This window comes from Ovis aries, chromosome X (genome assembly GCF_016772045.2).
Source record: "Ovis aries strain OAR_USU_Benz2616 breed Rambouillet chromosome X, ARS-UI_Ramb_v3.0, whole genome shotgun sequence".
Taxonomy (NCBI): Eukaryota; Metazoa; Chordata; class Mammalia; order Artiodactyla; family Bovidae; genus Ovis; species Ovis aries.
The window spans coordinates 86,144,685-86,159,815 of NC_056080.1; the positions used below are offsets into that span (position 1 = coordinate 86,144,685).

Genomic DNA, 15,131 nt, shown 5'->3' on the forward strand with positions numbered 1-15,131 from the left:
CAGCAAGAGTCTCTAGGACTTTGACCTTTATGAATATACGGCATTGCCACTCATTTCAGCCCTGCTGGGTCTGGGTGCTTGAGAGAAATGTGTTGTTAGGAAACTGGTTAGTGTTTTTCCCTCTGTGTTCCGGTCCAAACTGCTTGTTTTGGAACAGTGTCCAGAGGGTGGTGGGGGAGCCCGGGGGCTGGGCTGAGCGTCAGCAGGCAGAGAGGCCCACAGGCCCAGAAACAGGCAGCAGTCTGTCCTTGCAGGTGACCCTTGTCCTGCTGTAAAGCGTCCCTTGGCTCACAAAGCATGTGTGTTGGACACAGTGCCTGGCAGCCTCACATCCAAAGACAGGCTCCTAGATACTCATCTGAGGGCAGAGCGACAAGAGCTGGTGTTCACCTTGTGGAAACTTTGTACTTGTCTTTGGGTTTGGGGTCATGTGTTTTCAAGGCCCTTGGCCTTGGCATGACCCTGTTTTCTGGTGAACCTCTTGGGGAGGCCCCTGGATTAGGAGCTGGAGACACTCAGCTGCTAACCAGAAACTTGTGGCATCATTGAGGGACCCATAAGGAGCCCTTTTTGCTTTAGGGTGAATGACTCATGGGAGATGACACCCTCAAGATCAGGAGCCCTGCTGGGCTGTCTGTTGAGTGGCAGGCAAAGCCCAGGGACCAGCCCATCCTGGGCTCACCTTAATGCTTGGCTTATGAGCCAGATCCTTGGCTGAGTGTGTGAAATGCTGCTGCTTCAGATGAAAAGGGACCACAGGGACTGGACCAAAGCCTGCCTGGGATGTGGGCTTCCAGCCTCTGGCTCACCCAGTGCCATGTGTGAATAGCATGGATAGATAGAACACAGACTTGCAGCTCTTGTTCGATTCTTTATTTAGTCCAGTGGAGTTTTGCTTTACTTTATTAGAGCCAGAAATCAATTTTTGATTACAAGATAGTGCTCCTGATTCTCTCTAGGAATCTGGGAGCTCAGGGATTGGGCTTGTCCTTGACCTGCTCACAGAGGACAAATATAATCTGAGGACTCTCCCTGCTCCTCCTCTGCCTCAGGGGCCTTGTTTGGGGCCATGACGGAAAGGGCTGCTATCAGGATGGAGTAACAGGGGTTGTACAAAGCCATCACTGATCTGGGTACTCTGGGGGGCCTCAGGCAGTTCCCCTGGGCTGTCCTTTCCAGCAATAGCTGGGTGTACAGACATGGCACTGCTGGATGTACCCTCCCCACTGAGGCTTCCCTGCTCACTGCGGAGATGGTTCCCCCCGGCCCACCCGGCTACACTGCCCATAGACCAAAGGCGAGAGAGCACAAATGAGTGCCGGCTGGGGTTCTGTGAGCAGTTGGGGTTCTCTTCTGGACTTTCTTGCCCACTTCTTGGGTGCACTGGTTATGTTGGGAGTCAAGGAGAGTGTCTGGTTGCCACCACTCGGTTCTTTCTCTTTGGGGTCACTATTGAACCGGTGGTGGGCTGAGCAGTTGTTCTGGGGTCATCTTTCCTCTGGATGTTCTGCAGGAGGAGAGGCTTGTCTCTCTGAAAATTGGAGTTACAACATATCTGAAAGGAAATGAATCATTTTTGCCATGGTGGGGGAGAGGAGCCCTTCCTCCCCGCTCTCCTCCCCACCACTGTCCTGGCCTTGCCTAAGTATGGAGATAAGGTCTCTTCATTCCTGGCATGTTATGAGGCTCTAGCATGTTGCTCCTCGCTTGAGGTGTTACTGGACCTCCCTGACATCAAGTGGCCCCTCAGGGTCTGGAGGCACCCCTGCAGGTTCCGTCTAAGGGGGTTCATGGAACACAACAGGCCCTGCTTTCTCCTCTTTCATTAGCCACCCTCTCACAAGAAAAATGTTTTCCTGGCAAATGAAACCCATCCAGCACTTGGCTCGCCTAGCCTAGTCTCCCTGGAATGGCTTTCTACGTTACCATCATCCTCTTCTTCCCTGCAGAGCAACCCGGAGGGCAGATTTTACTGAACCCATAGAGGTTCAGTTCATGGATGAAACTCTTCACACTGTTTGTCTCAAAGATCCTGTCTATGCCTCTGTGCTAGAGGACCTCCGTCTGGAAGAGATCTGCCTCGATGACCACCATGTCTCCCTTGTTGTTCCAGTGCCCAGAGGTGAAGGCCGCCTCCTTCATGATCCTCCATAGCTTCCTGGGGAAGGAAAGCCCTAGGACAGCATTGTTCTCTTCCTCATTGGCCATTTCTTGGTTCGGGCCCTGTGGGGGCAGATTGTCATGGAAGCCTGGATCGGGGCTCTCGGAATGGTCACCCTGCTTCTCCAGAGCCTCCCTTGAATCCACGTTTGGATCTGGGGAGGAATCACAGGGACCCCCTGCTGTGGGCTCCTCATCAGTTGATGGGGCCAGCAGGGCTGCACGTGCCTCGTGGGAACTCTGACTAACCATGGAGCTGGTCTAGTTCAGGAGCATTCTCTACCCAAGCAGTGAATGCTCAGGGCAGAAGGGCCTCAGACTACGGTCGGGGTGCCACATAAATAATCTCCGGAGATTCTAGAATCTGTGTCTCGGGCCAGGCAGCCAATTAAGTGGTCAGCTCCCTTAACTGTTTCATGATGTCACAGAGGTGATGTGGAGAGGCAGCCCTAGCCTGGTGTGGGGGAGGAGGGGATGGAGACAGAGATGGGATCCCCAGCTTGTCTCTTGTCTGAAAGTACAGAAAAGTACATTTCGGGTTACCTGCAAAGGCTCCCATCTGTGGCCAGGCCCCTTGTTTCAGGGAACCAGGCCCTGGATGGGTTGACAAACGTGCCCCTGGCTCCACTCCCTCCCTACCGACGGGCAGGCTTCTGCTGAAGGGCCAGGCCCTGGTGAGTCCTCGCTCAGCTACCACTGAGAGACCCCAGGGGTCCGATGGGCCCCTGGCAAGTGTCCCTCTAGGAAGATGGGGTCCGTAATGGGCTGTTTTGGCCTAGCCTGAGTTGGTGGTCCCACCTCTCCATCCCCGACCCCAGCCTTGCCCCTCTTCTGGCTGGTGCTGCTGGTTGCTAGGTCCCGCTGAGATGGCCCCAAAGTCAGAGTCCTGTTGTCCTACTCCCCCACCGCCCAGGTCAAGCTCTCCCTAGAGTAGGGCTATGCTCGAGCACAGTGGGAGTGACCTCACAACCCACTTGACTGTTCCCCAAACACCTGAGATATAGACTACTCATGACGCCGTGTGGGAGGGCACAGCCAGGCGCTCTGCTGAGCTTGCAGCCTCGCCAAACTCTGCCCACACCAGACATCATCCTGCTGCAGATCACAGGCTGCTGTCTTCAGTTTCTACTTCTTCCCATAAAGACCACTCTCGTGGCCCTAGAGTGCTCACTTGGGAACACCTGTGTGTGTGTGCTTTTCTTGTCCCCCTCCCAGAGTCTTGGATTCAGCCTCCCTGAGGCTTCCTCAAAATTCCTGTTTCCTTTTGTCAATGGGTTGAATGGGCTTCTGCTACCCCTGTTCCTGGCCTGCCATGTCCAGCTTGGGTCTCCGTGGGTACCTGCCCTTAGAAGGACTTGATTGGGGGCTCAAGGTACAGCTTGTTCTGTTGAAAACAAGCATTTCACTGGTCTTCTATGAGGCCAGCTCTGGTCTTCTTTGCCCCTGCCCCTGCCCCCACCACCACTGTGGACCTGATCTCCCTTACCTAGACGGCAGGAACATAGAACGATTTTGTTGGCTCACAGATTAGGTGCTTTTCAAGGGGCTTCCTTTACACATACTCACTCCCAGGGACATGTCTAACTTGTTGAGGTGCTGCTGCTGCTGCTGCTGCTGCTGCTGCTAAGTCACTTCAGTCGTGTCCGACTCTGTGCGACCCCATAGACGGCAGCCCACCAGGCTCCCCCATCCCTGGGATTCTCCAGGCAAGAACACTGGAGTGGGTTGCCATTTTCTTCTCCAATGCACGAAAGTGAAAAGTCAAAGTGAAGTTGCTCAGTCATGTCAGACTCTTTAGCGACCCCATGGACTGCAGCCCACCAGGCTCCTCCGTCCATGGGATTTTCCAGGCAAGAGTACCGGAGTGGGGTGCCATTGCCTTCTCCAACTTGTTGAGCTAGATGTGACCAAAGGAAGTCCCCATCTGCCTGTATTTGAAAATGGATGAGAGTCCGTGTGTAGGACTGGACGAAACCCCAGTGAAAGTCACCTGTCTTCACCACACGTGGGCAATAGGGCAGTGGGTTTGGAGATACATGTTCTCTGACCTTGGGGCCACTGTTCTTCAACATCACCATGTAAGGGACAGACTGGCACCTTGGAAAGGCCCGTGTGTGAGGACCCTAGTGCCGGCGACGGAATGAAACACCAACACTGCAGAGTGGTTTAAATCTTTATATTTTAACACTTGCTTCTTACAGCTGCTTAATTTTATATCCCTTGTACAACAACCTCCAGGGCAAGCTGCCAAGCACTATGATTCAGAGACTATACAGTGCGCAGGCGCAGGGCGAGATAACCTTTACCTTGGCTTATTTACTGCAGCTAAGACTTTGTTTTGGGGAACTTCCTTATCAACTTAGAATCCGTTTTGTCCCAAGGTCTGTTCCTATTGAGGAATCAGAGAAACATCCTTGTGTGCAAGCAATGTTCTTTTCCCACGGGAACAAACAGGATTTTTAGCTGAACATCTCGTTTGCAAGAATGTTCAGCCCTGGTTGAGAGTCTCGTTTGCAAGCACTTCTCAACCTTCCTTAAACCTAGTTCCCTACACTGGGCAGAACATCTCGTTTGCAAGAATGCTTAGCCCTGGTTGAGAGTCTCGTTTGCAAGCACTTCTCAACCTTCTTTAAACCTAGTTCCCTACACTGGGCAGAACATCTCGTTTGCAAGAATGTTCAGCCCTGGTTGAGAGTCTCGTTTGCAAGCACTTCTCAACCTTCTTTATACCTTGTTCCCTACACCCTAGAGCTCTGTACCCCTAGGGAGAGTGTCCCCCTAATTCTGCCACTCAGCAGGGTCATTTGCCCTGTGTGAGGGGCATAGCCTAGTGTCTGAAAAGGGAGAGCTAAGAGGGTGTGGAAGAAGCTCGCCCAGAGGCCTTTCAGTCTGAGGCCTGGTGGCTAGAATGGAGCTTGCAGGCCTTGACCTGTGCTTGCTCCCTTGCCTTTGTGCTCCTAAAGAGGTTGACAAGGCATTTCTTCAGGTCAGTTCATCTGACTGGGACATGAACCTGGAGGCTATGATCATTGGTGGGGGCCACTGGTGGCCCCTCCAAAGGGGACCAAAGACTGTGATACCTGTGGCAGCCTGGCTAGGTGGCCTTTCCTGCTCCCATCCTCACCCCACTTGGGGTCCCTCCTTGCCCCCTGGGTCCTGAGAGAGCTGCCTTTTCTGGTCCCCCTCCTCCAGGCACCAACCGGGACCTGTCACTGGGTTTGCGTGGCACCAAGGAGTCTTTGTCAGCTCTGGCTCAAGACACTTGCATTGTGCACACACAAGCTCTCACGACGTTCAATACCTGCCTTTCTCAGCCTCGCTCTCCTGCCCCTGCACTTGGCATCCCCGCCCCAGTGTTCCCAGCCCAGAGGCCCTCCAGCTGCCCCCACACTCAATGCAGCTGGGGAGACCTGGAGCCTCAGGGGTCTGCCCGTGTTACCTTCCCTCCCGTATTGGAGGAGGCTCCTGTAGGGGCCTTATCCCTGTGGGCACTGGCACCATACAGTCAGGCCCTCCTCCCTCCTGCTCAGCGAGGAGCTGGTCAGCCTGGCAGGTTCAGTTGGGCAGGAGGCCCCATGGCAGCAGCAAGGACAGGGCGCCGCCCTCACGCGTGAGGCGCTGGGACTGGACAGAGATGCTGGCCCCCAGCAGAGTCAGTTCTCAGCAAACCCCAGAGCAGCCCCACAGTGCTTCTGGTTCTCCTTGTCCCCTTCCTTCCCTGGGGCAGCTTTTGTCACCTCAGAGGCATCGTATAGCACTAAGAAGAGGAAGGCAAGAGAAGTCGGAAGGTTGGGCCGTGGCCTGGGGTGGGTGGGAAGGGTGGCGGCTTCAGAAGAATAGAGACCAGGGCTCTGAGCCCACCCCAACCCTCACTAACACATGGTCCTGCAAAGATACCCAAGGGCTGTGGCCTCAGTTCTTCATCTGGGAGGCAAGCGGGTGTGAGGAGCCCCATGTGTTGGGCTGCAGGATGCACCTGGGGGACAGAGCTAGCAGGGCCTGGCAGCTGTTTGCACTGTGATGGCAGAGCAGGAATCTCTCACATTGTTGCCCCCAGACACTCTTCCACTCTCCACTGTGGGATGGGGTTGGCTGCTTTGTGGTCCAGACATGGCAGAGAATATGACCCTCAATAGGATGTGGAAAAGCGAATCAACCAAATGGGATGTTTCATAAATAAAACTAAGAAACTTTTCTACTTAGACCATAGAGGACCACAGTGTTAGTTGCTCAGTTGTGTCCGACTCTTTGCAACCCCATGGACGGTAGCCTGCCAGTCTCCTCGGTCCATGGAATTCTCCAGGCAGGAATACTAGAGTGGGTTGCCATGCCCTTCTCCAGGCAAATTTCCTGACCCAGGAATCGAACCCAGGTCTCCCACAATGTAAGAAGATTCTTCATCATTTGAGCTACCTGATAATCCCCATTTCCAGTTAGAGGACCTGTTAAATTTGGGTGTGGAGGACTGTTCCAGCAGGACCCAAGCTGCTCTAGGAAATAGAACTAAGAACCACTCTTTACCTCTGCCTCAGCTGGTCTTCCATCCAAACCATTATTTTCCTTCATGGCAACCTCAACAAAGATCGCGTCCTTGATTACAGTCCTTGATTACGATGGCCAGTTATAATCAAGATAATTTAGAGCTAATCAACACCTTGGGTTCCAGATCCCATGGACCAGGAAAAAGAGGGTACTTCCATGGATTTCTTGGGTACCACTTCAAGGGAGTGCAAAGGAGTTCTGCAGGATTCCTAGCAGATATGGGATATGAAAATACCTCCTTTGCCTCTATGATCAACAGCAATGCGACAAGAGCCGGGACCCCTTCCTTCCTGTCCCAGAAAGAGATCTCTCTGGGCTTTATCTATGATGAAAAAGGATACCTCACAGCAATGATCCCGTCACCCAAAGACACACTGTCTGCAAGTCTGAGGGCTGCCACCACCCAGCCTCATCACAATCACATCCCACAGAAGGAACCCAGCTTCTCAAAGCCCCAAACTGCCCTGGCTCAGCCACTGACACTCCAGTGCTCCTCCTGAAGCCCCACCACCCTGCCCTGTGTTGCCTTGTTCAGTGTGACTAGGGGACATCTTTCCACCTTCTTCGTGTGACTGTGGCTGCTAGACCATCGCTCAAGGTGTGGGGTGTCCTGCTTCTCTAGTGCCCCCACTGCTAACATGGCCTTTCACAGAGCAGAGGCTCTGTAAAGGTCTTCAGAATACATAAGCCAGTGAGCAGGAGGCTCAATTAATTATCTGCTACTTCCTTAAATAACCCAAACAAACCCAAATAAACAGAGACAATTTAGTTTTTGAAAATGACACACAAGGACAGAAGCACGAATTCACTATGATTACTTTTATCATCTAATTATTCTCCACCTATTACTGCTAAGTAAGCTCATGTTTCCAAAACAGTTCTAATTCCAATTCCATTGCATCCTGTTCAGGACCACAAAACACAATGGAAGAGTTTCCAATCTCTTTTACAAAACAGCAAAACTCTTGTTCTTGAACTGGGTAAGTACAAACACACTGTGATCAACATCATTCACAAAGCTAAGACATTGAAGTTTATTTAGCCTTCTGTGAAAACAATGAAAGCTTTAAAATTTTCTAAGGAAAACAGAGATGAATCTCCATGTCATTATAGAGAAGAGGAACCCCAAATTGCTATACACCAGTTTTCCCAACTGGCCTGGGTCCTCATTTCTGAGAAGGCTGAACACTCCCTCTTCAATCACAGAGCAAAGGATCAGACTAGCTGCTGCTCTGGTTCAGGCTGCTGAGTCCTCCTCCCTTTGCAGCCTCTGCAGACAATGGAGGGAAGGCCCTCAAAACCCTTTGTTTGAGCAGAAATGCCATGACTTGCCACTTGCTGGTCTCTGTATAGTCCTGGGAACCCCACAGGAACTCGTAGTGGGCAGGTGGCTGTCAAGCACCTGCCGGTACTCCAAATACCCCTCCTGCACCCACACTTGGGTCAGCAGCTCCTTGGGCTCCCCAAAGACCCAGTGCTCACTCCCAACACACAGCCCTATCCTGCTGAGTGCTCCCCAGAATGCTTCCTCAGGGGCCCCGTCTCCATTCTGCATGATCAGGGTGAGGAGGCCGGCCTTGGGCAGGCCCTGCCCACCACTCGGCATTGCATCACAGGTGAGGCCCAGGGTGGGGACCATGATGTAGATGTGCTCCCTGGGGTTTACCTCCCTCACCTCCACACCACAGACCAGCTGCAGGCTCTCAGAGGCTTGGCTGAAGACCTCCGAGAAGTGCTCCTGGTTACCCCTGAGGACCTTCTTCAGCATTTCCGTCTGGGAGGTCAGCTCCTTGGCTTGATACTTGAGGAACAGGAACTTCACCAGGTTCCTGCCACCATCTCATTAAGAGCTTCCTGGGGCAAGGCTTCCACAAGGGCAGAGCAGGAGACTGAGGGGACAAGGCTGAGGGGGATGCAGCCTCTCTTGCCTCAGCCCCGAAGAGCTGCACCCCTACTGGGCCCTGGGACTCTCCTGGGTCCTAAAGGTCTTCCTCGGGCTTGCTCAGTTCACTCATCTCGACCACGAGCACGATGCCTGGGATCAAACCACAGACAGAAGTGAGGTTGGGGGACAGATGGGAACCACGGGCCTGGCTGAGGGAGAGAGGGACTGTGAACGGCCTTGACTGAGAACTGCACCCTGTGCGGTCTGACACAGGCCCCTTACAGGTCTCCTCTTGAGGGGTGCTCTCATACCTCACAGGGGTGTGCCTCCAGGGTGGTCAGTGCCCTGGCTACCTGAAGGAGGAAGTGAGGTGGCTCTCCAGGGTGCAGTAAGCACAGCCTGAGATTTCTGGGGCTAACTTAGCAGGGGGATTAGGCCCTCATGGGGCCCCCTCTGTTCTGGGATGGGGAGCCCCTGGTGCACACTTAGGGCACACTCCTCACCCTGACTCCTAGTACTGCCTGGACCTCCTCTGCTCTCTGACCTTAGGCCATGGGCCTCAGACCTCTGCCTTCACCTCCTGGTTCCTGGCGCTCCCGTGAGAGAAATGGAGGGGGCACCTTGGGGGTATCTCATGCATTTCTCAGCCAAGGCTGCTCATACACCCTCTCGCCCTGAGGTGAGTGGTCTCCATCTGTACCCCTGCCTCACTTCTGTGTCTTGTTAAACCCCAGGAATCATGCTCGTGGTCAAGATGAGTGAGCTAAGCAAGCCCAAGGAAGACCTTCAGGACCCAGGCAAGGCTCAGGGCTGGGTGGAGGCGCAGCTCTTGGGGGCTGAGCAGGGGGAGGCCCCACCTGACTTGGCCTCCTACCCCCCAGCATCCTCCTCCTCCCCTGGGGAGGCCTTGCCCCAGGAAGCTCTGAATGAGATGATGGCTAACCTGATGAAGTTCCTGCTCCTCAAGTATTGAGCCAAGAAGCTGACCTCCCAGGCAGAAAAGCTGAATAAAGTCATCAGGGATAACCAGCAGCACTTCCTAGTGGTCTTCAGCCAAGTCTCAGAGTGTCTGCAGTTGGTCTGTGGTGTGGAGGTGAGAGAGGTAAACTCCAGGGAGTATATCTACTTCATGGTCTCTACCCTGGGCCTCACCTGCGATGCAATGCTGAGCAGTGGGCAGGGCCTGCCCAAGGCCGGCCTCCTGGTGCTGGTCCTCAGCCTGAACATGTGGAATGGAGACGGGGCCCCTGAGGAAGCATTCTGGGGAGCACTCAGCAGGATAGGGCTGTGTGTTGGGAGTGAGCATTGCGTCTTTGGGGAGCCCAGGGAGCTGCTGACCCAAGTGTGGGTGCAGGAGGGTACCTGGAGTACTGGCAGGTGCCTGACAGCCACCCTGCCTACAATGAGTTCCTATGGAGTCCCTGGGCCTATGTGGAGACCAGCAAGTGGCAAGTCATGGCGTTTCTGCTCAGGGTCAAACGGAGGGCTTTTAGGCCCTTCCCATTCCCTTCTGCAGAGGCTGCAAGGGAGGAGCACTCGGCAGCCTGAGCCAGAGCAGCAGCCAGGCTGATTCTTCTCTCTGTTATTGAAGAGGGATCAGTCAGCTTCTCAGAAATGAGGACCCAGGCCAGTTGGGGGAACTTGTGTGTTGCAATTTGGGGTTCCTGTTGTCTACAATGACATGGAGATTCATCTCTGTTTTCTTTAGAAAATTTTCAAACTTTGATTTCATAGAAGGGTAAATACACTTCAGTGTCTTAGCTTTGTGAGTGATGTTGATCCCAGTGTGTTTATGGTTACCCAGTTCATGAACAAGAGTTTTGCTGTTTTTTAAAAGAGATTGGGAACACTTTCATTGTTTTGTGGTCCTGAACAAGATACAATGGAATAGGAATTAAAATTGTTTTGAAAATGTGAACTTATTTAGAAATAATATTGAATGAGAATAATTATATAATAAAAGTAATTATAGTGAATTCATGCTTCTGTCCTTCTTGTCTGTCATTCACAGTAACTAAGTTATCTCTGTTTATTGAATTTTACTGGGTTATTAAAGAAAGTATCAGACAATCTGAGCCCCCTGCTCACTAGCTCATTTATTCTGAAGTCTTTTACGGAGCCTCTGCTCCATGAAAGGCTGTTAGCAGTGGGGACACTAGGAGAAACAGGACACCCCCACATTTACAGCGATGGTCTAGAAGCTGCAGTCACATGAGGTTTGTGTTGGGGGTGAGGGGAATCTCTGAAATGGATCATTGTTGTGAGGTGTCCTTTTGCTTCTTAGATAAACCCCAGGGAGATCTCTTTCTGGGGCAGGAAGGAAGGGGTCCTGGTTCTTGTCCCATAGCTGTTGACCACAGGGATGAAATAGGTGTTTTCCACCCACCATCTGCTAGGAATCCTAGAGAAATGTGAATCTTGGTCTTTTATGTATGGCCCAGTATTCCCTGTGCTGGCCCTCCTGTCTCTGCTCTGGGAAGCTGATTACCAAGTACATTGAAATAACAGTTTATTTGGTTATCTAGTCTTTATTATTTTTACTTGTGAGCATGGTCTAGATTTCATTTGGATGAAACGAGTGGAGAGAAGCTACAAAAGTGGACAGGACCTGCTGTGTGACTAGAATCTTGGGATCTTTGAGTGAGCTGTGCCCAGCTGGAGACACTGCTTTCCACCCTGAAACACACACAAACACTGAAATTGAATAATATATTCTCCGGGAGGAAAACACAGAACAGCAATTCTGAGTGGTTTTCTATTCCATTTCCAATTAAGCTGCCAGTTCTCTGAGATGTCTTAAAAGAAAACACTTCCAGAGGAGAGAGGGACAGAGTCTGAGATCCGAATCACACGAGAAATAAGCAGCAGCCAGGAGAGATGCAGCGCCCGCCAGCGCCCGGGTTCAGGCAGGGTGAGAAGTGTGGAGGCAGCAGAGACACAGGGTGAGGCTGCGCCTGGCATCAAAGGCAGGAGCGACTTCTGGGCCTAAGGAGGTGGTGAGGTCACTGCAGTGGGGGGTGCAGATGGGTGCGGGGGGCCGAGGGGGCAGCTCTGTGCTGAGTGCCAGAGAACAACGGGAACAGGAGACGTGATTCTGCCCACATATGTGCAGCTGCCAGAGAGTCAGTGGACTCTTGGAAAAGGGGGAGAATTTCAAGACCCATGTGACCTGCTCAGACTCTCCTCCCAAAACAAAGGAGATTTTTAACCGGTGCTCTTGATTGAGCATCTGCTAGGCAGTATACAATTGGAGAGATGTCAGGTGCTTGGCCACCTCTTGTCGTCCTCTCTCCCTGCACACATGGGGGACACCACCCTGCCAGGCCTCTTCACTTAGGAAGGGTCATGTGATGACCTGTGACCAGTGAATTTTGAGCAGAAGCATTTTTTGTCATGAGCATTTGTTTTGAAGGGACACAGGTGCCCAGGGCTTAATCCTCAAACCGGGACAACACACAGACACAGACTACTCCGAGTGTGGTTCCTCTTCCAGAGACTAAAGTCTTGTACTCTGACCCTTGAGAGAGGCTGCCCCACAGGAAGCTGGCTGCAGGGATTCCTCTCACCTCTCACACAGACACACACCCCCGCCCCTGCCCCCATGAGCTGCACTGTCAGCCCTCTCGGGGCTGTGCTCAGTCCCCATCAGGAGGCCAGCAGCCAGCTGCCAAAGACCCCTGTTGGGGTTGGGAGCATCCTCCTCTTGGGGCCCAGCCCCGAGGGCCCCCACCCCTGCTGCCCACAGTGCCCCGTCTCCCCGGAACCTGGCCTTGGGATTTGTCCTGCCTGCCCCCCAACTGAGAGTGGCTTAGGCCCTGGTCCTGATGACCTCATGTTGTATCTTTATCTGGAAGTCCCAGGGCAGCATCCCCTTCCACTGTGCTTCAGCTGGAGCCGGCAGGACTTAATGCAGCCTGTAGGCGAGTTTCCTGGTGGTGGGTCAGTAGTATTCATTGCCATGGAAGTGCGGGGCACATCTCTATGATCCCGAGGTGTATCAGACCATTCCCTGTGGAATCCCACATGTTGGAGTAAACTCAGGGTCTTGTGAATGTGACTGTGAGGTCCTGGCTTTTGAGCCTGAGTGTAAGAGGCAGAGGGGTGCCTGGTCAGCCACCTGCGCAGCCAGCTAGGACTTCGGTGTCCCTGTTATGGCTGTTTGAGCAGAGGATAGGCTCTAGCAGTTGGCAGGGTTGGTCCCCAGGACACTCTCCCAGGCACCAGAGGCCCCAGACTCCAATGAGGATTCAGAAAGGATCCAGGCAGGGGAGGACTGTGGGGTCCTGGGGGTACAGGCTGCAAAGAGGGTTGGCTGCCCCAGAGAGGTGGAAGCAGCAAGCCCCTGGAGATCTCATCAGACCTGCCCGGGGCTGGCCGGGAGAGGGAGGGGGGAGCAGATGCCACTGCAGGTGAGCTGCTGCCCCCCCTCCATGAGGGCATCTGTGCTCTGGGGCCAAGGCCGGGACCACAGCCCCAGGGGGCACTCCAGGATGTATATGTGACAGCTCTCATAACAGGTACTCCTCATGCCCCTCATTGGATATGACTGCTAGGTGTGGTTGGGTTCTTGCTCTGGGTATATAAGAACCTCAGGCCTTTGGCTGCTAGGAGGCGCAAACTGCCCCCCACCCCACCCCCATCGCCACCGACTTATCTGGAGGTCATTTCCAGGATCCAGCATCTTCTGAAGCAGTCTCTGTGTGGACACACACCACCCTGTTCCCCAGCTAATCTTGCCCAGGGCATCACAGATTGGACAGGCACCTCCCCTGGCTTAAGGAGTCTCAGTGAATGTTCTGCTCCTCTGAGAAGTCCCTGTGTTTCCTCATGGCTTCCCTGGAGGCTCAGTGTTAAATACTCTGCCTGCAATGTGGGAGATGCAAGTTCGATCCCTAGGTGGGGAGATACCCTGGAGGAAGAAATGACAGCTCACTCTAGTATTCTTGCCTGAGAATTCCCATGGACAGAGGAGCCCCGGGGGGTTACATTCCTGGGGTTGTAAAGAGTTGGACAGGACTGAGTGAATGAACACTCACATGTACGCACAGCTAAAGTTTTGCTCTGGACCCTTGTATCCTTGGCAACAATCTGAGTCCTGCCTGGATCTTGACAGACTTCTGTGGCAGATGTCTTAAAGTGGTTTTCTAGCAAATACAGGGTTCCAGGTCTATACCTGGCCTTGGTTGGGGGCTCTCCCCAGGGGGCTCTCCCAGGAAAAGCAGGTATTCTTTGTGTCTATTCATGAAATGAACTGACTGATGGGTGACAGTACTAGGCCAGGGGGAGTTCAGCAAGCATGACAATAGCAGCCATATCAAGAGCAACCCAGGGCATTCCGGAGGAGGGGCATTTCCCGGGGAGGGGGTGGGGAGGCACCATCTTCTCCAGTAGACGCTGCATAAGCACAAACCACCCAGGCACCCAGGTCATTCTCACCAAGGTGGGGCCAAGCACAAGGAGCTCCCTGCCCATTAGAGTGAAGCTCTCGCATTCTCTAAGTGCCCTGAGCCTGCCCCTTTAGGTGCTGGTGGGAGTTGTCTCAGCCACGGTTCTTTTCCGGAGAAGCCCCCATTCCCCAGCCACAGCTGATGTCTGTTCTGACCTCTAGCCTCCTTGGCAAAGGACTGACCTCCTGTCTGGCCTCTCACCTACCCTCCTCTGTGGCAAATATCACTGGCTACTGCTTTAGGGACCTTCATGAGCAAGGAAGGAATCCCAGGCCTTTGCTTTTCTTGGATCCCTGAGCTAGGCCTGGGTACAGGGATAGGGCTGGGATAGTGGTGGGATGCTGGATGTGAAACCAAGGGATACTCACAGGATTACATCTGGGTGGAAAGCCACGTGTGCTCAAGCATCCAGAAGGAGGGGCATCTCAAAGACCCACATTCTCAGACACTCACCCTGCTTTGGATGAGAGTCCACCAGCCCTGCAATCACTGTCCTTTAAAGGACAGGCTTCCCCTTGCCTGACATTCAGTCTGCCCGGAGCAGTGAGCCTGCAGGAGAACATGGAACTCCACAGCAGCTGGGAGAGAAGGGAGGAGAGTGGGCATGGAATGAGAGAGCAGGACTGTAGCCTGAACATAAGAGCAGCCTTCAGTGGGCTGTGCCTCCAAGCCTCCATGTCCAGGAGCCTTCTCCATCCTGACACTCTCTGTGCTAGATCTCACCTGTCATCCAGGGTCTCATTTTCATTCCAGGGGAGATGGTGTCTTGAGAGGTTTAGGAGAGTTGCTGTGGGCAGCGTCCAATGTCAGGCTCTCTGTAGAATGGAGACTGTAACAGTACAACTTCTGAACCTTGATATGAGATTATATTAGGTTCCTAGAGCTGTCCAACAAGGCACCACAAATTGGCGGGTGGGGGCAGGGAGGGGGGTTTGTGACTTCTCTCTCTTTCCTCAAGGCTCAAGTGATTTTCTGAAAATCACAGTGCTGGTAGGGCCATGCTCCCTCTGATGGCTCTGGAGGAGGATTTTTCTTGTTTCTTCCATCTTGTGATGTCTCCAAGTGTTCCCTGGTTTATGGCTGGATTACTCCAGGCG

At 53.2% G+C, this 15,131-nt stretch overlaps 3 pseudogenes; 1 reads left to right on the top strand and 2 right to left on the bottom strand.

Annotated features, from left to right (window-relative positions):
- Nucleotides 1-971: 971 nt before the first annotated feature.
- On the bottom strand, nucleotides 972-2,412 carry LOC101120642 (heat shock transcription factor, X-linked member 3-like; annotated as a pseudogene).
- A 5,527-nt stretch (nucleotides 2,413-7,939) lies between these two features.
- On the bottom strand, nucleotides 7,940-8,835 carry LOC105605800 (melanoma-associated antigen 9-like; annotated as a pseudogene).
- Nucleotides 8,836-9,341: 506 nt separating this feature from the next.
- On the top strand, nucleotides 9,342-10,135 carry LOC101121666 (melanoma-associated antigen 10-like; annotated as a pseudogene).
- The last annotated feature ends 4,996 nt before the right edge of the window (nucleotides 10,136-15,131 follow it).